This window comes from Canis lupus, chromosome 14, assembly GCF_048164855.1.
Source record: "Canis lupus baileyi chromosome 14, mCanLup2.hap1, whole genome shotgun sequence".
Lineage (NCBI taxonomy): Eukaryota > Metazoa > Chordata > Mammalia > Carnivora > Canidae > Canis > Canis lupus.
In genome coordinates, this window is record NC_132851.1 from 5,555,518 (window position 1) to 5,581,843 (window position 26,326).

At 43.5% G+C, this 26,326-nt stretch overlaps 1 protein-coding gene across 8 annotated transcripts in view; it reads right to left on the minus strand.

The window, feature by feature from the left end:
* Positions 1 to 20,831, minus strand: part of NCALD (neurocalcin delta) — a 370,439-nt gene extending 349,608 nt beyond the window's left edge. For 4 of the 8 annotated variants that reach the window (XM_072774081.1, XM_072774076.1, XM_072774071.1 and 1 more), the window contains exon 1: positions 20,765 to 20,813. The gene's annotated coding sequence lies outside the window, so the exon portion shown is untranslated. Of the gene's footprint in view, positions 1 to 20,764 lie in introns of all 8 variants that reach the window. The other 4 variants (XM_072774075.1, XM_072774073.1, XM_072774070.1 and 1 more) reach the window with 3 other exon arrangements.
* Positions 20,832 to 26,326: the final 5,495 nt, after the last annotated feature.

Below are 26,326 nucleotides of genomic sequence, written 5' to 3' on the forward strand. Positions count from 1 at the left end.
CTCTCTCTCTGTGACTATCATAAATAAAAAAAATAAAAAATAATAATAAAAAAGGAAAAATTGGCATGTAACCAATGCAGGGCAATGAGAATCAAGAATTTTGATGCAACTAGAGGGAAAGAGAAGCTACTTGCTGGGGTGTCTCCTGTAGAAGCCTGGAGTTCTGGTAGTGTCTGCATGTCATAAACAGATGGCCTGCTTGATAATGAACCAATGCAGAAAAATGCAGAGCAAAGAGATAGATTTCTGATGATATTTTTTGAGACCTGGATCCAGCCACACCTTTGCCTTTACAGTTACAAGAACCCATCAATTTGATTTTTTTTTCTAAGTCCCTTTGAATTAGGTTTCTATCCTTTGCAACCTGAAGAGTCATAACAGATACAGATTCCTTTAAGCTGAGACTTTATAGAGGTAGCAGAAGTATTAAAATATTTAGTTTTAAATATTAAAGTATAAAATGAGCTTATACCAGAGATGTAAAATCCCTGCTATGAACAACTTCCCATTCCAGCATGTGCTGCTAACCCACAATCCCCTGCTCAGGGAAATGATGCTAAAGAAATCTGTGCCTGAGGCAGCCCACTGATGGACCTGGGATGAACAACCAACCCAAAGGCAGCTAATTATTTTGCTGGCCAACTCCAATGGCTTTGTCGCTTGGCTCAGTGAGCTGGACCAAGAGGAAACCCCTCACTTATAAGTTCGAGCTAGGAAATACTGAGGTCTTAGTCAACAGCCTTATGGGATGGCCACTCAGGGGCCATATGTAAAACGAAGCAGCAAAACAAGATAGGAGAGAAAAAGAGAGAAGGCAATTGAGCAGAGACCTCATGACCTCTGAGAAAGATAATGGCTCTATTCCCAATTTTCCAGACCTATGTTTTGGCCCCCATGAGACCCAGCTCTGCTTTGTTTGACAGGCACAGAATCCTTTCAAGGGACAGCAGTACAGGGGTTAGAGAGTAGGCTCCCAAGTGACCACCTGGGTGTGAGTCTTGACTCCTGCTTCCCACCTACATGCCTGAGGCCACATTCTCTACACCTGCTCCTCTTCAGTAGAGTAAGGATAATAACACCCTGCCTCCTGGGTAAAGAATCTGTATGATAATATACTCAGAATAATGCAATGATAGTAGTAGCCATTGTTACAATGAGCCCTTTGTACCTGAATTAGTTGAACTAATATCCTAGTGTTTGACATCGAGAGGGCCCAAACTAAAGCAGCAATTCACTAAATGATTAACTTAAATATATTTCTATACAACCTAGATAGAGCTGTCAATGTCCAGATATAACTACAGTGTAAAATCCTCTTTAACAGGGAAAAACCTTAGCCATGGGTAGCACACAGAAGTGCTGAATCTGGTAACACTTAAAAGAGAGTATGAAGCTCTTGTCCTCATTCTTTATGGTGCCCTGTTCCTCTTGCGTCCCACACTGACCCCTCAGGGCTAGTAAATTCCATATACCAGGGCTGACAGGCCAACTCCTGACACTTCTCTCTCTTGTCTGCAACGACTCAAAGCTTAGCCTCCTCTTCAGTTGCCATCTACAGCTCCAGCTATTTCTGCAGCTCTTGATTCTTGTGAATCAAGTGCCAGGGGGGCAGAGCATGTGCCCCACAAAGATGCTGGTGCTGTGAGAAATAGGAGAGTGTCTATAGACTGTCCCAGCTTTTGGCATGAAGGAAACAACTAAGGCAAATCCAGAAGCCTTCGCTCATGACTCAAACCACTGTACTGTGGATTACTTCCTGTTTTGAGCAGACCCACCTCTTCTGAGGTTGGAAAAAAGTTCACCTCGAGGCTGAGGGTACTCTAACTGTTCTGTTTCCTTCTGTAAAAGCTACACAAACAACTGTACAGACTTTGTCCCTTTTTTAAAAAAAAAATTATTTATTTATTCATGAGAGACACAGAGAGAGAGGCGCAGAGACACAGGCAGAGGGAGAAGCAGGCTCCTTGCAGGGAGCCTGACGTGGGACTCGATCCCCGGCAGAAGGTGGTACTAAACTGTTGAGCCACCCAGGCTGCCCCTTTGTCCCTTTCCAAATAAATATTGTTTAATTGTTCTGAACTGCTGATCCATGTTTCCAGCCTTAAAAAAAAAAAAAAAAATTGCCAAAGAAAGATGATATGAATCACCTTTCAAAGGTCCTTTTTATTTTGAAAAAAAAAATCTACTTCCACAGGGGGAAAAAAAAAATCCACACAAATATTCTTCAAATCTGTTCCTCAAAATGTATTAAGAATCAGAGGCATATAGGAGTCCTAAGAAAGGAACAGAGGTTTGATTTCTTAAGAAACAAAAACAAGAGCCTTTCACGAGGATCCTGATGTGTTTGGTTTTGCATTTTTTTGCTAAAAAGCAATAATCAAAGGATTAAATCTATATTCCCTAGGTCTTTTTCCCTCCCCTCTTTTGGTAGAGTCAGGCTATGAGTTTTTGAGTATAGTTGCTACTCTAAAAATTAGAGAACTAGCATATTCTTACAGCTATAGAAGAGGGCCAGGGGAGAGAAATGAACATGTCAGGCACACTCCAGTGTCTCAGGCAAGAGGACATTCCCACGTGGGAATAAGCCCAGAGTTTGACTTTACAGTCAGTCCCTTGAATTACAAACTGGGTGTGCTAAGTTTCTGATCCAGTTCCAACCTGGAATGTTTAAAATCTAGAAGGTCTTCTCCTCTAACAACAATGTTCTAAGCACTGACTATGTCACCCTAAAAGAGCCATCCTAAACCCAGAGTTCCTAAGAAATCACATAGTTTTGTCCTGTGGGTCCTGCACAGTCCAGACACAACTTGTGACCTTCCTTTATGAAAATGCATTCAGAGTTCCAAATAAGACATAGTGTTTCAGGGCTTCTGACCCTACAGGACTGTCACTAGTGCCAAGACACTAGTAGTGGCCAAGGCCTGCCCTCCTTCCTCTCACCCCACCCACGCTGACCAGCTCAGGGCCCCAACACGGGTAAGGGCAGAAGCAGGAAGGGTCCTTCTTGTCCCTCCTTCTGGTCCCTACTTGGCCACCAGCAGAAAAGGCAAAAAGCAGGAACCAGAGGCCAGCATGGTGGATGCCAGGGCTATGGCGGCAACACGCAGGAATTGGGGGGAGAGAAGGAGAATTCTCCGAGGCTTGGGCTGGCCCATTCCCCTAGCTCAGCTGGGGACTGCCTGTGCTCTTAGCTTTCATTTCCACTGTTGGTTGCTAAGTGCTATACATAATGCAAAAGTAAATAGTTACACAGCACAGTTTGGAAGACACAAAAACACATCAATCAGCCAAGAAAAAAAAACTCAAAGTTTCTAGGTTTATTTTTAGATCCTGGGTAGCCAAATGAGTAACCTAAATGTCCAAAGGAAGAGAAGCTGGGGCCGAAAAGTGTATTTAGAAACAAGAGACACTGATACTGCAGGTCTCTGGCTGGTCTTAGCTTGTAAAATATGCATTGGCCAAGTCCTCGGGTGTTTTTAAGTACCACGCAGCAGTGCTTTGAATAGGGTACAGCATCCAACACACGTGCAAGACTTGCTCAATAGAAAATAGAAAATAGGGATCCCTGGGTGGCGCAGCGGTTTAGCGCCTGCCTTTGGCCCAGGGCGCGATCCTGGAGACCCGGGATCGAATCCCACGTCGGGCTCCCGGTGCATGGAGCCTGCTTCTCCCTCTGCCTGTGTCTCTGCCTCTCTCTCTCTCTCTCTCTGTGTGACTATCATAAATAAATTAAAAAAAAAAAAAAAAAAAAAGAAAATAGAAAATGTCATCCCCTGCCATGAGGTTTCAAGACATTACAGTGAGTGCAACACAAAATATTGTCATCCTTTAGTGAAGGACTCGATTTAGTAAAAGTTACTAAATGCTAAGGTAATGGGTGTAAATCCATTGAGGAGGTTAAAAAGTGTTTTATTCATCTTGTATTACCCACATCTGACAGACTGCCCTGAACAGAGCAGACAAACAACAAATGTTTATTAAAGAAATATTAATACTACTCCTGGAAGAGCCCTAATTTCTAGGCCAAACTATCATTATGACCTCTCTGAGAGTTCCTACATGGTGATCAAACTTGAAGTTTCAAAGATAAATTTAACTCTGTAAAAGGGAATCCAAAGGAACAACAGAAAAATAGATAGCATAATAGAAAATAATTAACTGTCAGATTGAGTGGCATCCAGGGAAATGAAAAAAAAATCATCCTTCCCTTAGGAAAAACTCTTCTGATTACGATACCAGTCGTTTATAGTTGTAAAAAAAATACACAAATAAGATAAGTCACTTGTTTTATGGAAAGGTTAAAAAAAGAAAAAGAGAGAGAAAAAGAAAAACACCAGGGTGCCTGAGTGGCTCAGTCAGTTGGGCATCCAACTCTCAATTTTGGCTCAGATCACAATCTCAGGGTCATGGGATCGAGCCCTATGTCTGGCTCCACACTCAGCAGGGAGCCAGCTTGAGATTCTCTCTTCTTCTCCCTCAGCCCTTCACCCACTTGTGTGCTCTTTCTCTCACTCTCTCTATAAAATAAATAAATAAATATTTTAAAAAACGCCATTTAGTAAAGTGTGCTGAGACAATTAGCTAGCAAGTTAAAAGAGAAAAATAATCAGTTTACATCCTCATTTCCTCCTTGCTCTCCACCAAAATATAGTTGTGTTAACTAATAATATGGGGTCTTTAATGTGAAGAATTCTTTGAAACCAATAGAAAACAGAGCTGATTATTTATCAAAACCTGTGCAAGAATGGAGTAGGCTGTCCTATCAATGGTAGAAGTCATAGTGAAACGTTTGCCCACTTAACAACTGAAAACTACATCATGGTGCAAGCAATTCAGAGGAAATAATTGTAGCAAATGTGCCCAAAGATATTTTATTACATATTATTAAAGACCTTATGCCCGTGAGATCTATTTTAAGTGTAAAACAAAGCAAGGTTACAGAAAAATGTATCTAATATGACTGTTTTGGTAATAAGAAAAGGAGTCCCTTTTGATCTTTAAAAAGACTGTATTTGTATGTACAAAGAGAAAGGTAGGGAGACACACCTCAGGCCTTTCACACTGGCTGCTGGGGAGGCCTGGGAGTAAACACTGTCCAGGAAAGCCCTTCCTTCATGTATCTTTGTCCTGGATTATAATTTGAAAAAAAAAATTAATTATAACTGATGAGAAAAATATACAAAGAACATATAATAGAAAATTAGGAAAAGAGGAAATGCAACTGGAATACAACCTGAAAAAGAAATGTTCAGCCACATTAGTAATCAAAGAAATAGAGAGGCAAATAAAATATTTTTGGTGGCCAAATTAGAAAAAGAATTTCAAAATGATGATAGCCAAGGTAAGAGAAAAGTAGATTAAACCAACACAGTCATACAACATGAACTGCTTAGATTTCCACATTAATTTCCAAATTCCCATTTAGAAAGCAAATGGCAAAATAAGTCAAGAGTTTTTAATAGAAGTTCAAACATCTAACCTCCTAAATCCACTGGAAATATATCATAGGCTATAATCTCATATACAGAAAAAGATTTTGTGCAAAACTATTATTTAAAATTTTGACCAAATGACCAATAATGGAATGTCTAAGTAAACTGAGGTATATCCATTTGATGAGATATTATATACCCAACTAAGCATTGTCTACAAAGAATATATAGCACAAAATATAAAATTCTCATAGAAGTAAAAACTTGCATTTCTTTTACTCTCAGTGTTTTACTTCTGACACAAACATGTGAGGGTTTTCTCCATACCAACCAATGCTCCAATTCTCCAGATACCAACTGTGTCCTATAATTCAATTTTGATGCTGACAACCCAGAGGTAGGTGGTGGCCCCACAGACTGAGGGCTCAGTCCCATAAGACTGCCGCCCAATTCAAATGCCAGTTGCAAATCACAGATACTTGGACTTCTGACCAATTGGCTGTAAATCAGGGGTTTCCATGATATACTCCTTGGATCCAAAACTCACCAGAACAGCTCACAGAACTCAGGAACACAGTTTACTTGCTAGATTATTGGTTTATTATGAAAGGATATGGTTCAAAAACAGCCACATGGAAAAGATGCATAGGACAAGGTATGGGGGAAGAGGTGGGGAGCTTCCACGTTCTCTCTGGTAAACCACTTTACCAGCACTCTGATGTGCTCAGCACCTTGGAAGCTCTCTGAACCCCACTGTTTAGGCTTTTTTTCTAACTTTTTATTTAAATTCCAGTTAGTCAACATACAGTATAATATTAGTTTCAGGTCCACAATATAGGGATTCAATACTTCCATATAATACCTGGTGGTTATCACAATGAGTGCCCTCCTTAGCCCCCACCTCTTATTTCCCCATCCCCCTTACCCACCTCCCCTCTGGGAACCATCAGTTTGTTCTCTATAGTTAAGAGTCTGTTTCTTGGTTTGCCTCTGTCTCTCTTTTTTTCATCCCTTTGCTCCTCTGTTTTCTTTCTTAAATTCTGCATATGAGTGAAACCATATGGTATTTTACGGAGGCTCCAAAATTATGTAGACTCAAGTGATTAAATCATTGGCCACTGGTGATTGAAGTCCATCTCCAGCTTCTCTTCCCTTCCTGGGGGTAGAATAGGGGCCTGAAAGTTCCAACCCTCTGATTACACGGTTGGTTCCTTTGGCCACCAGCCTCTCTCTTCCTAGAGTTACCCCTTTAGCATAAAGGCAGATGTGGCTGGAAGCAGTTTATTAATGAACAATAAAGGACACTCATCCTACTCCCATCACTCAGAAATTCCCTGGGTTTTTAAGGAGGTCTGTACCAGGAACTAGGGACAGAGACCCAAACTATATATTTTTTATTATATCACAGTATCATAGCCCAGGGTATATGGTTAAATGAAAACCTAATTTTAAAATTACATAGAAGTGTGACTGTGTAACTAAGAAAAAGATTTCTTTATAAAAATAATGAAAAGAAATGTTCCAAATACTAACCCTGTTTGCCTTTGAATATTTGAATTATGGTAACTTTTTTTCTTTCTAATCTATAGCATGCAGATCTTATTTCATGATAATGCTTTCCTTTAATAAGGATAGAGATGAAGGTATCGAGGGAATAGTAGCCAAGGTCTGGGGAACATATTCTTTAAATGTTATATTTGAGGGACACCTGGGTGGCTTAGCGGTTAAGTGTCTGTTTTCAGCTCAGGGCATGATCCTGGGGTCCAGGGATCAAATCCCACATTGGGCTTCTTGCAGGGAGTCTGCTTCTCCCTCTGCCTGTGTCTCTGCCTCTCTCTGTGTGTCTCTCATGAATAAATAAATAAAATCTTTAAAAAAATAAATGATATATTTGAAATAAATATATAAATAAACGACTACATTTGAAAAAATCTAAGGCACAGAATTCCTGTTACTCTCTCAAGAAACTTCAGAGGCCAGGACTGACTTCTGATTCTCACTGTTTGTCCTTTGGCCTGGCTTGGAAGTGGCTGTCATGTCTTCCAAAGGGTGAGGTGATGGGAACTCAACATCACAGCCTTCCCACCGCATCCCAATCCTCCCCTTCCAATAAACCACAGTAAAAAACCCCATCAAAGAGCTCTTCCTGTAAATATTCTAATAGAAATTTTAGATCACATGTCTAAAGCAATGTGCCTGCGTGTGCCTGTCTGTACGTCTGTTTGCCTGGATGCTTCTTCCTCCCTCTTTCTCCTCAAGGGCAACAAAACAAACTCCTGGACAATGATGCAGCAATCTACCTCACTTATCAAATGATAAACCTGAATAGAATAACAATGAAAAAGAATGAGAACTAAAGGAACCCCAGCCAGGACCACACCTCCATATTAAACAATTTTAAATGACAACAGATTAAAGTCCATCTCTCCCCTCACACTTGCCATGCAATCCAAATTAATAATCTCAAATCCCGATTGCAGTATTTCAGGCCCTATCCCTAATACTGAGTTACGCTAAATATTTCCCCTTCGGGTACATTAAATGGTCAGGTAAACATTCAAAATCTCTTATTGCATGATACTTTAGAGATATGCATCATACATATCCTTACATAAAAATAATGAATGAGAGCCTGGCTGGCTAAATCCATAGAGTATACAACTCTTTTTTTTTTTTTTTAATTTTATTTATTTATGATAGTCACACAGAGAGAGAGAGAGAGAGGCAGAGACACAGGCAGAGGGAGAAGCAGGCTCCACGCACCGGGAGCCCGACGTGGGATTCGATCCTGGGTCTCCAGGATCGCGCCCTGGGCCAAAGGCAGGCGCCAAACCGCTGCGCCACCCAGGGATCCCTGAGTATACAACTCTTGATCTTGATCTCAGGGTTGTGAGTTGGGGCCCCAGGTTGGGTGTGGAGATTACTTAAAAAAGTAAAATCTTAAAAAAAAATAATGAAAGAAAATATTCCAAATATTAACACTGATTTATAAAAGAACATTTTAGTAAAAGATGTTAGTAAAAAAATTTTAGTGAAGAAAATAACGATCCCTCTAAATTATCTCCTTAGTAAATTCAAGTATTTGTAGTGTCTTGTGTGACATTATTTTCTGAGTGGTGGTGCATTTGTACCTTTGTCATGTGTCATGTGGCTGAAAGAACAGCCACACCAGCAGCATAACTTCTGTACCTGAGATGTTGCACCTCATGCTCGCATGTGTGTTAGCCACTTAACCTTCTCAACCCTTACAGCAACCCCATGAAGCAGTAACATCGTTGCCCCAGTTATAAACTAAAGGTATAAGTTCCAGGAGGTTGTGCAGCTAGTAAGTGACAGCATTAAGACTGAACGAAGCCAAGCCAATCCAGTTCCAGAGTGGATATGCTCTTTCTGCTACAGAACTACAGATGCATCCACATTCTTTTTTACTTACACCAAAAATATCTCCTGCCTAAGCCTGGCTTGGACAATCTGTAAAAACAACAACTGATATCAACTACCCAAATGAACAGACAATCCGTACAGATACAGTAATTCTGAATGATGAAGTATTGAATTACTGCATCATTTTTCAGAAAGTTACAGTCCCCAAATCAGAACCAGAGGAAGGAAGTTATAGGTGGCCTTTCAATAATGCAAACAGAAGAAATAAACCAATTAAATGGTCTGGTGGAGAAAAGGAGAGGTATAAAAGGGCCTAAAAATAGTTTCCATCGTATCTCTGCTATAATAATAGCAGATTAGCGCGCATTCTCTTGGAAATGTCACCTAGGCAACCAGAAATACAAAGACAAAGATGTTCAGAAAAATATATGTATATAAATCTATTTTTGCCATCTTTGAACATAAGTAATCACTATTCCAAGAAGGACAATAACTAGACTATATATGGTAAAAGAAAAAAGGTAAGTGCAGAAGAGAGTTGCATAAGTTGGTATCCAGTAGAAAGTAGAATAAGAAGATATAAAGGTAGGTCTCTATATAAGAAGCCCTAACCCATTGCCTCAAATCAGGCCAAAATTTTACTAGGAATGTTAAACATATTTTTCCTATATTTTTTAAATAGCATGTTTTTGTCTCATCAACCAAAGGCAGACTAATACAAGTGAGGGTAGGCTAGCAAATTCTAAAACAACATTTGGAAAGCTATCTTTTTTTAAAAAAAGATTGTTTATTTATTTATTCATGATAGACACAGAGAGAGAGTCAGAGAGAGAAGCAGGCTCCACACAGGGCGCCTGACACAGGACTCGATCCCAGGACTCCAGAATCGCACCCTGGGCTAAAGACAGGCGCTAAACCGCTGAGCCACCCAGGGATCCCTGGAAAGCTATCTTAAGCTCCACTTAACTAGAATGACTCTATGTCCCCATTTGCCTAAGATAGTCTGTGTTCACACCTCTTGTTTTGAAGTAATTATTAAAAAGTATTCCTCTTGGAATGGCTCAGTGGTTGAGCCTCTGCCTTAAGCTCAGGGCGTGATCCCAAGGTCCTGGGATTGAGTCCTGCATCAGGTTCCCCACAGGAGCCTGCTCCTCCCTCTACCTGTGTCTCTGCCTCTGTGTGTCTTTAAATAAATAAATAATAAATAAATCTTTAAAATAAATAAATAAAATCTTTAAAAAGTACTCCACTTTCATTTTCAAAAGTATCCAGTATGAACAATAAATAACATGGTTGCCTTATATTTAACCAAGACATATTTCTTAACCAATTAACAGTGTGCTAGCAACTAGGTTGAAAACTTAGATTAGTTCAAAAAAATTTTGTAAGATAATAATAGAAGTCCCTGACTTCTAGAACATTACAATCTAGCTAAGAAGACAGAAATAATACCCAAAACAGTGAAGCAGTGAATAATTGATAATCATTCATGTAATCCAGGCTGTAAGTGGCGCAGTTCAGATCAGAGACAAAGTGGACAGTGGATCCCCTTGAGTGAGATACTCCATAGAAACTGTGGTCAAGGGATCCCTGGGTGGCGCAGCGGTTTGGCGCCTGCCTTTGGCCCAGGGCGCGATCCTGGAGACCCGGGATCAAATCCCACGTCGGGCTCCCGGTGCATGGAGCCTGCTTCTCCCTCTGCCTATGTCTCTGCCTCTCTCTCTCTGTGTGTGACTATCATAAATAAATAAATAAATAAATAAATAAATAAATAAATAAATAAATAAACAAACAAACTGTGGTCAAGGTAACAATGCTTCTTGAGCACTTACTGTATACCAGGCACTGTGCTAGGCATCATGCACATTTGCTCTCACACCAGGCTCAAAACAGCCCTAGAAGTGAACTGTCATTATGCTCATTTTCTACGACTTGCCCCAACTGTTAGCAGAGAATGAAAATGCCTGATCCCCAAGTGTATGCTCCCTGCCCCTACAGATGTGCACATGCTGCTTCCCGTTGGCCCAGCCTGACCCGGAGTTGGCACAGCAGCCAGGAGAGCTATCAGCTTCTCTTTCTGCTCTGTAGCAACACAAAGTGTGGTCCCATCCTGGCAGAGGGCTGCTGAATCAGCCAGGGTGCAGGTAGGAAGTAGGTGCTTTTTAATCCCACCAAGGAATCCTATTGGAGAGGCTACTGAGAAAAGAATAATGAAGGGTTTAGAAAAGCAGCCAAGACTGACAACAGCAGGAAGCTGTTACCATCCCTCAGCCTCAGTGTGTGAGGTGGGGATGTAAAGGAATTCCAAAGAAAGTGGCTGGATGGAGAAGATGCCTGGCATGAGCTGCAGCCTTCAGCACACACATGAAGCCAACTGAGGCATGCAACCCAGCAGGAGGGAACATGGAAATAAACGGCCTCCCCGACTCTCCTCCCACTCTCCCAAGTAGTGGGCTGGACCCACCACTGGCCAAATTATACCGGAAATCAAAGACAAAGATGGCCCTTGATGCCTCTCAGGACACAGAGCAGGTGGCTGAGGGAGGAAAGAGAAGGTGGAAGAGTCCACAAGAGATGTCCAGCCTGCTTGCTGTGTCCTCACCCCTGCAGAAGAGTGTGCTCCCACTAAGGCAGAGTAAACTGACCCAGTCACTCTTTGCAGGGGTGTGGAAGGTGCTACATTAGCAAGGTGTCATCCTCAGCATGTGTGTAAGGCCAGGGCAGTTCAAAGGCAAGTGCCCTTTGTAGTTACACGGGGCGCCATGCTTGGAAGAGCCCCCACGGCTGGTCTAATGCTCTGCTGACACCATTTTAAGATTCTAGATAATTTTTTTTTAAGGTTTTACTTTTTTGAGAGAGACCATGAGCAGGGGCAGGGGCAGAGGGAAAGAGAGAAGCAGACTCCCACTGAGCAGGGAGACTGACTCGATTCCAGGACCCTGGGATCATGACCCGAGCTGAAGGCAGACACCCAATCGCCTGAGCCACTCAGGTGCCCCAAAACTCTTGATAATTTTTAAACAAGGGCCTACATTTTTTCAATTTGTACTGGGCCTCACAAATTAAGTAGCTGGTCTTGGGCAAGCTTTCCTTAGCTGGTGAGACGAAATTCTGTTAAGTTTTGTAAGATTCCAAGTGTATTATTCAAAGCAAACAGACCCAAAGTTAATATTAACCAGAGTCACAATGATACAGCAGAATATATAGCATAATAAAGTGAGAGGCCATTTTACCTTTTTTTTTTTTTTCTTTCCTCTTTCTCTTTTGAAGTCAAACTGAAAAGTGGTTGAGAAACCAAAATAAGCTGCCCCCTGGAGGGACACGGAACTTAAATACAACAGCCTCTCCATAGCACAGAGGGAATGGATTTGGCCTCATAAGAGAATGTGAATGTGATCAATGCAGACAACCAAGCAGAATAATTTGTGCCCTGGGTGGACTCTGTTGATGTACCCCCATGTGATGGGATATGGTCTTCGAATTAGCCAGGTAATTGCCAGTGCTACCCTTGACCTTGCCTTGTGCGCCCAGTGAACATAGGCCCCAGTTCAGGACAAGGTACTGAAAACACATTCATAGAAGGCTCATTGATGGGCCAACATCAGTTACAAACCGTATTTCCAAGCTGATGCTTTTCAAAAAGCCTAGAAACTGGAGCCTATATTGCTTCTGTTGCCCTTTCCTGAAAGACCCCCACATCCTTAGCCTTTCTCTGAGCAATTACTTTGTGAAAGTATCTGTGAAAGTCCAGGTGAGAAGCCAGGATAGGGACAATGTCTTTTTTTTGCCCCCATTCATCTCCTCCCAAGCCACTAGGTAAAGCAAAGCACAGAAAGCTTCCATTCAAGACAGGGACCAAGTGGTATTTGAGAGCCTCTTTCACTCACCCCTCCACGTCAGAAATAAGAGATGGTAGATTTTAAATATTTTGTTTGTTTTGTTGTTTAAAGTTAGAATAAAATTTCAATAGATCAAATCAGAAGTGTTTATAAAACCTCTACTGTGTCAAGGAACCTAGAATCTAGGTGGTCAACCAAATCTAGGAGCATCATGACAGATTCAGAGGATCAAGGGTCGCAGTGTACACTCATGAGCCGTGCAGCAAGATGAATGGTGGCCCCCCAAAAACATGCCCACTTCCAAACTCTGGGAACAGGTGAATATGATCTTATTTGGAAAAAGGAGGTAATTAAGTTAAGGATCTTAAAATAAAATAACTCTGGATTATCCAGGTGAAGGATCTCAAAATAAAATAACCCTGGATTATCCAGGTGAACCCTAAATCTAACAACAAATGTCCTTTATAAGAGACACACAGAGGAGAGAAGGAGGCCACGTGTCCATGGAGGCAGAGATGAGTGTGATGCAGCCTTGAGCCCAGGAATGCTGACAGCCACCTGCCGCTGGGATGGACAAGCAAAGAATTCTCCCCACAAAGCTTCTGGGGGCCTGGCTGTGCTGCTATCTTGATTTTGGACTTCTGCCCTCCAGAACGGTGAGAAAACATATCTCTGTTATTTTAAGCCACCCAGTTTGTGGTAAGTTGTTATACAGGCCACAGGAAACTAACATAAGCCCTTGACCACATCTCTCACCCGTGGCCTCAGCTTCACAACCTCCAAGCACGGAAAATATGAGGCCTTCCAATGCAGCCCATGCTGCACCGGCAGCCTACTTCTGACCCTAGAATAGATTTTTTTTCTCTGATGCAATGCTTCATATATGTGTAGACCACAATAATTGGGCTTCCACAGAGCTTTTTCTGGCTAGAGAGGCCTTCAGACATGCCTTGGGGGAGGTGGGCTCCCCCACACTAGACACTGCTTGCTGAACTTCCTCCTGCCAAGATAGCACAGAGGGAAATACCATCTCCCTTGTACTGGACACTCTCCTTCTAACACAGCCCTAGGTCTCATTAATGTTTAAGCAGCCAAGTTACACTATCAACTCCTTTGGCGCTTTCAGCTAAGAACAAAACAAAACAAACATAACTTTCTCACATGTATTTCAAGGACATATTGTCATCCCCCACCAATTATATAAAAAGATATTTTTAATTTAAATATAATCATTCAGCTATGAAACATACATATGAAATACATGTTGTTATTTAGGGGAGGGGGGAAGAGGAAGAAATTCTGAGCAGTCATTTACTCTCCATTTTGACAGCCAAGCGAAATTTGTACAAATCAGATTATTCCCAAAGAATGAAAACACACAGGTTTGGAAAAAAAATCTAACATACCAGATCAGACTGGATGTATGGTGAAAATGTTCCTGGGTTCAAATCTCAGCCCCACAACTTATTAGTGACCTTGGGTAGGTCATTCAACCTCTTAATGTTTTAGTTCCCTCACCTGTGAAATACGGCTCACCATAGTGCTCACTCCGCCTGCTGGATCCTCTCTGCTTTCCTCTCCAGATCCAGATTCCTCCCTTCTCCACTCCACTCTCAGCCCTGGGAGGCTGATTTCCAGGTAAGACTAGTCCTTACATCTAACAGGTTTTCTTGCCCTCTGGCTTCTGATTAGGTTGGTCAATCAGGTGCACCAGCAGAACTCAGAGACGGGAGAAAAGAGTAGTTGGGGACTCCCTCACCTGGATGCCTCCATGACAGGCCAAAGTTTGGCATTAACTGTATTCCTCTACTAAAGACCAATTCCACATACTGCTCTCACATCACTCTTTCGGGGCTGGGATAGTGAAGGCTTACATGCCTTGCGGGCCACTCTTGGCGGCTTCCCTTAACTCTGCCCACATCTTTGTAAAGAGTCCCCTCACTAAACTTTCTCCAGTTATGCCCTGTGAGTGTGTCATCTGCCTCCCTATGAACTCTGGCTGATAAACCCTCTGAAGGACTTATCAGAATCAAATTAATGTTTAGAACACTGCCGTGTTCACAGAAAGTGTGCATCAAGGCATTTGCAATCATTACTGTCATTGTTACCAATAGCGGTCAACTTATCTGTGCCATCCCTGGTCATGAGTTAGCTTGGTGACACACTTACTTTTCCTCCCCAAGTCCAATACTTTTTTGTGGGGCAATAAATATAATATCCTCAGTTGTATACATGTGGAGAAAACTATTAGGATCTCTCTCATCTGAATAATTAAAATCACCCCCTAACTTCCCTACTGCCCTTCCTCTCTTCACTCTCTCTCTAATGTAGGGAAGTGATCATGCCAGTGTCACAAGGCAACAAATACTCAACAGCTCCTCCAAATGAAATTCAGACTCTACTTACTACTGTCCCTCACAATTTGATCCCAATCTACTTTGAAGACTATGTTAAACATTTCACACTCCCTAGAATGGCTATTATATTAAAAAAAAAAAAAAAACACAAAACAAACCTGAAAATAGCTAGTGTTGGCAAGGACGTGGAGGAATGGGAACCCATGTGTATTGCTGGTGGGCCTGTAACTGCTGTAGAAAATAGCATGGCAGTTCCTTGAAAAATTAAACAAAATTACCACGTGATCCAGCAATCCCACTTCTGGGCATATACCCAAAAGAACTGATAGCAGATCTCAAACAGATACCATCATTGATGGTCACAATGGCATTATTCACAATAGCCAAAAGGTGGAAGCACCGCAAGTACCTGTTGGTAAATGAACAGATAAACAAAATGTAGTGTATACCTACAACGCAGTATTACTCAGCTTTAAAAAGAAAGGAAATTCGTACCCATGCTACACCATGGGTAAACTTGAAGACATAATGTTAAGTGAAATAAGCCAGTCACAAAGTGACAAATATTGTACGATTCCATGTAACATAAGGTACCTAGAGTAGTCAAATTCGGACAGACACAAAGTACAATGAAAGGTGGTTGCCAGGGGCTGGATTTGGAGAAGGAGAGTTTTTTTGTACTGGGTATAGAGTTTCAGTTTGGAAAGATGAAAAAGGGGCAGCCCTGGTGGCACAGCGGTTTAGCACCGTCTGCAGCCTGGGGTGTGATCCTGGAGACCTGGGATCGGGTCCTATGTCAGGCTCCCTGCATGGAACCTGCTTCTCCCTCTGCCTGTGTCTCTGTCTCTCCCGAATAAATAAATAAAATCTTTTTTTTTTTTAAAGGAAAGATGAAAAAGTTCTGGGGATGGATGGTGGTGACAGTGGCACAGTAACACAAATGTACTTAATGCCACAGAACTTTACACTTAAAAATGGTTCACAAGGTAAATGTTGTGTTATTTATATTTAACCACAATTTAAAAAAATGACATATTCAAGAAACACTTATTGCTTGCCTATCACACACAGCACTGCAGTGGGGACATGACAGTAAACAAACTGAAAGGTCACTGTCCCCATCAAAGGGGCTCTGCTCCTCCACCTTCCCCCACCGCACAGTTCTCATTCCAGGCAACCTGTCCCCTAAGTATGTCTTGCACTTTCACAGTGGAATATAAGTTTCTTAAAGGTAGGGGACTAGATCTTATTCATCTTGTATCACTAGAACTTAACACAATGTTGAATATGTGGAAACTGCTAAAAAAAAAATATTTCTTGACATTCTAAGTAAAAATCCAGCCAAAGAAGTCTTTCTCTTCTTTTTCCTCCTATCTTCTAGCCAGCCAATACATAGCATTTCTTGAAGTTAGTTAGCCATATTTTCAGATATAAGAGATTAGAGCTTTTACTATGCTCACTTTAAATTGTTCTGTTCATGGGGTACCTGGCTGGCTCAGTAGGCAGACCATGAGACTCTTAATCTCAGGGTCAAGAGTTCAAGTCCCATGTCAGGGGGTGGAGCCTACTTAAAAAAAAATGTTCTGTTCACAAATAATTCTACTAAGCATATAAATTGTGGGTTTAAAATTAGAACTCCACTGTTTATTAGCCATGTGCCCTTGGACAAGTTATTGAGTGTCACTGAACCTGTTTTCCTCATCTATGAAGGGGAATGCTAGCAGTACGATGGTGGACATCTGTTACTTTGTAATCCAACATCCATTGGCCCATCTCCTGGTGACAGTACAACAACGTTCTCTAACAATATTCTCCTGGAGAACTACCCTGCTCCCTGCTTCTTAGCCTCAGGGATAAAACTTGTGATCAAGCCCAAGCTCTACTAACTTGTGGCACTGGAGCCAAAGGAAGAGGTGGTGGACCCAATCAAAGCCAATAAAGCCACAGCCAGTCATTGCAAGTGATTCTGGGATAGAGTCTCTCCTTTTCTGGCTGGATTTAAACCCACAAGGAAATGGAACCTAAAAATGGTGCCAACTTCAAGAAACTTCAAGAAAGTAAACCAGTAAATAGAGAGAAATCAGGCCCTGGTAACGATGCTTAAGCCCTGGATCAAGCCATACCTGAAGTATCTTCCTCTGGACCAAGGAGTTAAAAAGCCAAAATAATGTTCCTTTTTTTTTTACTTAAGTTTGTTTGACACTTGCAACAGAATTGAATCCTAATTATAATACATATCTCCTGAAAATATTATTACAAAATTTAATGGAATCCCTATGTACATACATAGTACATATAGGAAGGATAAAAAGAAGCTACTAATGTTAACGGTGGTAATAGTTTAAGGTAGTGGTAGAAATTTCCTGGCTTCTTCTAAGATTGACTTTGAACTCGTGTGTTCTGTCCCTGATTTCTGCCTTCATTATCCTTCAGTGATACTCTCTCCCATGGTGATAAAGATAGAAGGATGGTAAGGACAAAAATTGTAAGCTACCACTTCCTAATCCCACACCCTGACAGACATCACTAATTGACCACAGAACTCTTTCCTGCTGAGTCCAGATCCAGCCTTGGATTCCTACTCAAACCAGCTCTCCAGGCAGCCACTACCAATCAAACCAAGATGACCTGAAAAATAAAACCAATGGTCTCAGCTCCAGAACAGCAGTTGGCAAAGTTTTCCTATAAAGAACTAAGGAGTAAGTGTTTTAGTCGTGGTCTCCATTACATATTCTTCTTTGTATTTCGATTTGTTTTGTTTATAACCCTTTAAAAATGTAAAAAGTATTTTTGATTCCTCAGCTATCCAAAATCCCCTGCTCTGGAGCCTTGAGACTCTGAGACAGTCTCAGAGAACTGGGCTCCATCTTAGCTCCCTTTGCAAGGTCCCTGAGATCCCAGTAATGGGATGTTGGAAATACTGCCTCAGTCAGAAATGCACCCACACAACATACTGAATTGCTTAAAATTTAACAGAGGAGCTTTGATGGCAGCATAGTTCCTGCTCTCTTCCTATCTCTCCCAGGACAAGCTGAAGTCCACACTCCCAGGGAAGCCACAATCCAAGGAAGAGTCATAAAGCCTATGCATGTGGTAATGTTCTTCTCTGCCTCCAGAACCAAATTCACGGCACAACCTTTTCAAAGAGCTGGACACCCCCCCCCCCCCCCCCCCCCCCCGCCTCACAGCCTAGTGCGAGAAGCCCCACCTTTTTATGATGGAAGGAAGGGAAGAGTTCAAATCCCTATATTTCCCCATTATTAGTCTGTCCCTTTGTAGTTTAAAAAATACACCTGAACTGGGTTCCAAGGAAGCACACCACACTGCTTTTGACCAACTGCTGATTCCTTAATATCTCCCAAAGTTTTTTGGTTGTTTTGTTTTGTTTTGTTTTATTGTGCAGTATTACACTGAGGATTGGTTTGGTCTTCCTATTATTCTCCATGTTTGTTTCTGGCTTTAGTGAAAAGGACTGAACTTTGCTTGACTGATATCCATTTATTAATTCAACAAACATTTCCTGACACACTCCATCTTTCAAGGCACTTGCAAGTGAGGTAGATCCATGTGTAGAGGATGCTGTAGGGCACTGGGAGGGGATGCACAGGGTAACATGGCAGCAGGAAGCAAGCGCAGCTCAATTAGCTGGGACCGGGAAGGGGGGCTGCCAAGAGGTCTGCTGGTGGGCAGTGTTGTTACAGATGAGTAGGGAAAAATTCCCAGGAGTTACCCAGATGAGGAAGGGTGGGAGCAGCCGAAGCTACACAGGGAGAGGCCTGGGAGATGAGGCTGGGGAGGAAACGAGGAGGGTGAGGTCATGAAATTCCCTGGAGTCTGAACTCTATCCTGAAAGCCACGGAAAACCTTTAAAGGAAATGAAGCAGCATGACTGGCGTAGATTTTTGTTTTCCAGATGAGCATTCTAGTTGCAGTTTGGAGAATGGACTGGAGCTAGAGTGTCTGGATTCAGAGCAAGGAACCCAGTGTGAAGGCAACTGGAACAATTCAGGCAAGTGCTAAGGACATGAGCTACATCAGTGACAGGAGAAACAGAGAGAAGGGGACATATAACAACAACAACAATAAGAGCTCGCATTTCTGCAGCACACAAGCACAAGGCATTGTGTGAAGTGCTCTCTGTATTGATTCGTTTTATCTTCACAACACACCTGAGACAGGTTTGCTACCTCTTATCAATCTCATGCCACAGATCAGGAAAGGGCTGAGGAGCTTCCTGTGTCCCAGCCAGAACTCCCATCCAGCAGTTTGGCTGCACAGCCCATGCTCCCCACAGCCCTGTCACCTAGCACACTTACAGAGAGTCAGTGGATCTTCAGGACTGATGCTGACTGCTGGAAATGGGGGAGACTCTGAAGTAATTTCCAGGGGTCTGGTTTGGGCACCTGAACATTTGGATTTCAGCTTCCTGAGCCTCCTTCTCTGAAGGAAGCCCCTCCCTAGATCCACACTTAGCTCCCAGTAGTCTCCCTCCCATACACCCACACTCTCACCATCATACCACCCCCTTCTCTTCTGCAGTCCCTGCATCCTGCATTTGACCCTAAAACACAGGCATCTCCCAGACAGCGTGAAAAACCTCACCAGCATGGCCAGTTAGGTCTGAGAAACCTGGACGTAGAATCCTGCTCTTGGGAAGGCAGCTGCGTGCTTAAGTCTGTTGTTTTCAAATCAGACAAAGCTCGGAAAACTTTAAGCAAGCTTGTGTGGTTTCCTTCTCAGCAAGCGAGACCTTGGCAGCCCTACTTCTGTGTTCCACTAGCCGCCCTACGCGCAGGACCCGTACCCTCATTTGGGGCCAGCACTCAAGCAGAGAAGGACGCTCGGCCGGCCGGGCCTGCGGCTTCAGACAGGCCCGCAGGGAGAAAGTGGCCCCGGTGGGGAGAGCGCCGGAGAGAGGGCGCCGGAGAGCCAAGCGCTTTCTTCCTCCGGGCTCCAAAGTTGAAGCATCTGCAGCAAGAAACTTGTGTTTTCCTGCGGACAGGGAGACCTCCTGCCCCTCCCGGGCTGATACAACCCACTTTGCACATCCTGCTTCTCTGGGAGCTAAAAATAAACCGGTATGCACTGAAAAACACTCAAACACATCATCTCCGCAGCACACCCGTTCCCGAGTCCCCGAGGGCGAGAGACGCAAATCTGTCAGGTCCCGGGTCCCAAGCGCACGCCACTTCCTCCCCGGGGTTCGACTACCGCCTCGGGCGCCTCCCCAAGCCCCCTCCCCGGTCTCCACACCGCACGCGGCCTCCCGTGGCCTCTCCGGGCCGGCTCCGCAGGCGGGGGGCGAGCGAGGGGGGCGAGCGAGGGCCCCGACCCCACCCGCGCGCAGAGGGTCGCTCCCGCGGGCCCCGGACACCAGCGCGCGGACGCCCCCTTCCGACCCGGCGCCCGCGCAGCCCGCCCCGCGCCTCTGCGCGCCGTCCGTCCGTCCGTCCGTCCGCAGCGGCTCTTCCCCTTCCTGCCGCCGCCCCCGGGGTCTTCGGTCTTCTCTTCGCTCGGAGGCCCCGAGGGCAGGACAAGGCACCCGACCCGGGGAGCCGCGCCGGGGACGGCTGCGGGCACCGGGTCCCCAGGACCGCGCGCTCCTCGCGCCCACCCCTGCGCCCGCCCGGCCCGGGGCGCGCGGATCCCCCGGCAGCGGCGCCCCCGCCCCCCCCCCCCCCGCCCGCCGCCCGGGCCGCCACTCCGACGGGCCCCGGCTGCAGAGAACCCGAGCGACGGCGCCGCGACTCACCGCCTCGGCCGCTCCCCGCGTCTGTGTCGCCGCCGGCGAGGCGGCAGCGGCGGCGGCGGCGGCGGCGGCGGCAGCGCCTTCCCTCCGCCCGCCTCCCCCTGGACAGCACCGCCGCGCGCCGCGCCCCCCTCCCCGGCCGGCCGCGCCGTCTCGGTCCTGCCGCCGACCCCTCTGCGGGCCGGGGGGCGGGGGGCGGGGGGCGGGGGGGCCGGGGGGGGCGCCGAGCGCGCGGTGCGGGTGCGGGAGCGGGTGCGGGTGCGGGTGCGGCGGACCGCCTGCCGGCCCCGTGCGGACGCGCGCTCCCCCCGGGCGCCCCCCGCCCCCCGCCCCCCGCCCCCCCCCCCGGGTCCTAGCCGTGGCCCGGCCCGCAGCCAGGCTGCACTCGTACTTCCCAAGGGGGCCGTTTGTCTCCTGTTCGGGTCGTGGGAGACGAGGTTTAACCTACGGCAACTTCCTCTAGGCTTTGATTAGGGGGAGTCTGGGGTCTCTGAGGCAGTGAAGTTCAAGGGATGCTTGGAAGGACAGGCCCACGGGGGGAGGGGGCTGTTCTTGCCTAACCAGTATTTTCTCTGCCCAGGGCCTTCTGCGAATCGCCTAGGGATGGCTTAGCAAAAACTCGGGAGGAAGACCTCTGGGGGTCAGGGGGCCTCTCCCACACACCGCACCTGACCCCCGTTGCCCACTGCGAAATTTCTCCAAAGCTTCCATCCCAACTGCGGATGATGAAAAGCAAATGGCTTGTCGATTCATTCAACCGATCTCTATCGAGCTTCCTGTCTCCCGGTGTTGGCCACGCATGACCTCTCAAAAAGCCACTGTTAACTTCTTGTACTTGTCAACCCTGGTGGCGTTGCCAGAACCCACAGAAGGTCTCAATAGCAATTAAATTCACTGATTAAAAGTCTTGTTATTAAAAATAACAGAAAGGCACCACCAAAGCTGTAAAGGCATCATGACTTGTTGGTGCTTGTTATAATGATTACAAAATCTTTTAATATGACTGTTATAGAAATGAGTTACGTTTAGGTCCCAACAAACACCCACTCTGATTGGAAAATCAAGTAAAAGGTTCACCTAACCAAAACCATTCTTTTATTTCCACATCATTTACTCATTCAGGCACTGCTTGAAAAACAAGTTGAGAGGCCGTTAAACCATTACTGGCTACTAAGACTTTGTCTTGAATTGAAATAGCAGATTAACCCGGTGGCTTGCCTCCCTAGATATAAATTGGAATCACCTAGAAAGTTGGGTTTCTGTTTTGTTTTTTATTGTTTGGCCTGTGCCCCAGCCCTACCCCCACCCAAGAGATTCTGATTTAACTGGTCGGGGTGTACCCTTACTTAGGGATTTTTTTGCCTTTGGCCCCAGGAGACTCTGATGTGCAGCCAAGGTTAGAAACCCCAGGATTAGCCAATCATCAAACAGGGCCTGAGGAAATGAGGTGCAAAATAAGAAAGTTTTGATGCAAGGAAAAGTCTGAGCAGGCATTGCAAACTCAGGATGTCCCTAAGGTATTAAAAAGAAGTGACAAATAATTTAGACTAGGTGTACAGGGGCACACTAGGGAGGGCACGGTGCCTAAAGAGGGCTGTCTTGTCTTTTCACATGGGAAATGCAGAGCCAGTGTGGTCATCAAATTGGATTTTTTTCATTTTGTTTTTTCCAGAGAAGCCAGAAATTCACATTTAATGTGAACTCTTCTAATTTTAAAATGTTGGTAGCTAAGTTTTAAAATCTTTTAAATGCTCTGTAGGCCAAGAAAGCAGAGTTTGTAGGTCATGAGGGGCCCCAAGATCATCAGTTTGCCAGCTGTTATGGTCTTGTTGCTTACAGACTACAGGAAGAACCCTAGTTGGTTGAAGGCAATAGTGGGAAGGTGGAAGTACTTGGAAACAAGGGTGTCTCTGAGATAGTGATTTAAAAAACCCCTTTATTTTTAAATTTTGCTTTAATGATCTCTGCTTTTTAAAAAAATATTTTATTTATTTATTCATGAGAGACACAGAGAGAGGCAGAGACACAGGCAGAGGGAGGAGCAGGCTCCCCAGAGGGAGCCTGGTGTGGAACTCCATCTCAGGACCCCGGGACCACACCCTGAGCCAAAGGCAGACGCTCAACCACCACTGAGCCACACAGGCCTCCCTGATCTCTGCTTTTAAAAAAGCTCCTTTGAGATACCATTCATATAGTGTACACTTCACCCATTTAAAATATACAATTTAATATTTTTTAGTATAATCACCATTTGTACAATTATCACCACGGTCAATTTTAGAACTGATTTTAATCACCCCAAAAAGAAATGTTCTACCTATTAGCACACATTCTCTTCTTTCTCCCAAGCCCCAGCCCCTAGCAACTAACTACTAATCTACTTTCTACCTTTATAGATTAGCCTTTTGTGACTGGATTCTTTCATTTACCATAATGTTTTCATGGTTCACCAGTACTTCATTCCTTTTTAGGAACAAATGATGATATCCCATGGTATGGATATAGTATCATATTTTGTACATCCATATATCAGTTGATGGACATTCGAACTGTTTCTACTTTAGTGGGATCATGCCCTGAGCCAAAGGCAGGTGCTCAACTGCTGAGCCACCCAGGCATCCCCTGTTGAGCATTTTTTATGTGCTTATATGTCACCTATTAAACTCCTTTGAGGGATCCCATTGTAACTATTCTGTTACAATGATCTATGTGTCTATCCTTTTGCCAGTACCACGTTGTCTTGATTACTGTAGGTTTCTTATGAGTCTTGAAATCAAGTGGGGCAAGTCTTCCAATTTTGTTCTTCTTTTACAAAATTATCTCGACTGTTCTAGTTCCTTTTCCGTTCCACATACACTTCAGAATCATCTTGTCAATATCTACAAAATATCTACTGATACTTTATGGTGCCATTGAATCTATGGACCAATATGGGGAGGATTAGCATTGTAACAATGTTCAGTCTTATAATCCACAAACATAATGAATATCTCTATTTAAGTCATCTTTTATTTCTTTTGTCAGTGTTTTGTAGTTTTAAGCATAAAGATCCTACACATTTTTGTTAGTCTTATAACCATGTATTTTTTTTAACTAGGTGCTATTGCAAATGTAAATTTCAATTCCCAATTATTGATGGTTTGTACATAGAAATATAATTGATTTTTGTATATTAACCTTATCACCTGTGACCTTGATGGACTAACTCACTAGTTCTAGGAAATTTTTGTGGATTCCTTGGGGTTTTCTATGAAGACAGTCATGGCATTAATGAATAGCAAGTTTCATTTCTTCCTGTCCAATTTAAATACCTTTTGTTTATTTTTCTTGTCTTACTGCACTCTCTGGAACCTCCAGTTCTATGTCAAATGGAAGTGTCAGGAGAAGATACCCTTGCCTTTTCCCAATATTAAGGAAAAGTATTTAGTGTGATTAGAAAGATACTTTGAGTCCTTTCCCTTGGAGGGAGTAAAGGGTATATCCCCTATGTATTTTAGATTCTGTATTTTTTAAAAGCACCCACCATACCCACTCCTCAGGCAATTCTGATGTCCACATAAATTTGAAGATGTACAGTCTAGAAGATAGCTATACTGCCTTCTGGCTCTTAAATTCCATGAGACAAGCTCCATTATTTAATGACAAATATTTATTCTGTGTTTTCTATATGCCAGGCACAACTTTAGGCCCCAATATACAGAAATTAAAGCTTAATATGTGCTCTCACCAACCTCAAAGTCTAGTGGGAGAGACACATACAAAACTGTGTTACAAGGCAATGTAAATACTCTGTGTACTCACTTTACTCAGTCTTAATTTTCTAGATCCTTGAAGAAGGAGGGATATCTGCCCACTGAGTTCTTACTAAAGGCACTGTGCCTTAGATCAAAGCTATATTCCTCATAGACACCTAAATGCCAGTCTTTTTTGGATTTTCCCCACAGCTTTCCTCTTGGTTATGGAGTCTCAGAATGTGTGGACTCTCTTTGAGATAATTTGAGCCTGTCATCTTAAGTAGGATTTGAAAATTTCTCCTCAGATTTCTGTTTTTCCATCTTCGATGTACAAGCTCTATAAAAATGAGGTTATTTTTTTTAAAATGTCTCTCTCTTCGTCTCCAATCAGGTATGATCATATCCTCACATGTAGATCATGTTTTTCTCCTCCTACATGTGCATTTAATAATATAGTCCTCATTTAATTATAGCTCATGCCCACTAGCTAAGGATATGCTGACATAGTCCAAAATCTCAACATCACTGTGGGGGCTTGAGAAGAGAGGAGTTTTTGTTCATATGAATTATCTTCTGCTGCTCACACAGCACTACTCTTGATCTCCAAAGTACATCTGTGGAAAAACAGACTAGTAACTTTTTGTCAATGGTAGCTGAATATCAGTTATTTTCTAAATGTCCTCATTAATAATGATTTTCCAAAATAAATGATTTTCATTAATTAGTACATTTACTAACAATAATTTTGCTTAATCCAAAAGGGTTTCATAGAAGACAAAAAGTGAGAAGCCCCCAAAGTTTGAGAAAATTATGCAAGTGAGAAAACTTTATGCATTTTTTCTTATGGTTAGAAAAAGATTCCTTTTTCACAATTAATGATAACATAGTTTAATCCAGTCATTTGTTGGGAAGCCTCTTTTGTGCCAAGAATGAGAAGATTACAAAGGTATATAAACTGGTTTCCCTACCATCAGGAAACTTCATTTAACAGAGGAAAAAGACATGTAAACAGATGGTGACATTGCAATGTTGGGTACACTATGGTCAGAGAAGGATGGGCTTTTACGGCAGTTCAGAAGAGGGATCTCTAATCCAGACCCACAGTGAGCAAGCATACCTGAATTCTAAGACAAAACTGGCTAACATTCACTGTTTATTATGTGCTAGGGACTCTTAAGTGCATGACACCTATTAGCACATTTCATCCTCACCAAAAGCCCACTAGTACCCCATTATCAAATAACGCCTTTTGAAAAATTAGTGACTTGCCCAATGACACACTGCTCTGAAGATGCTGGATTAGAATCCAGAATAAGGCCATTACACACAATAATGGCCTCTCAAAGATGTCCATGTCCTAACTCCCAGGATTTGTGAATATTTTACCCTACATGGCAAAGGGGAACTGAGGTTACAGACTGAATTAAGAATGCTAATCCATTGGTTTAGATAGGGAGATTATGCTAGATTATCCGGGTGGGCCAATACAATCCCAAGGGTCCTTAAAAATAGAAGGAGAAAAAAAAAAGAGAGAGAGAGAGAGACAAAAAAAAGAAATAGAAGGAGAAGGTAGAATAAGAGGTGGTGGGGGGCAAGAAATAGGAATACGAACTACGTAAAACAGAAAGAGATGCAGCATAGCTGGCTTCAAAGGTGGAGAAAGGGACCCCAAAGTCAAGATATGTGGGTAACCTCTAGAATGTAAAAAAGTCCAGGAAACTCTTTCTTCTAGAGCCCCCAGAAAGGCAAACAGCATGCCAACACCTTGATTTCGACCCAGTAAGACCCATTTCCGACTTTGGAACTCCAGAGCTATAATAGATTTGCATTT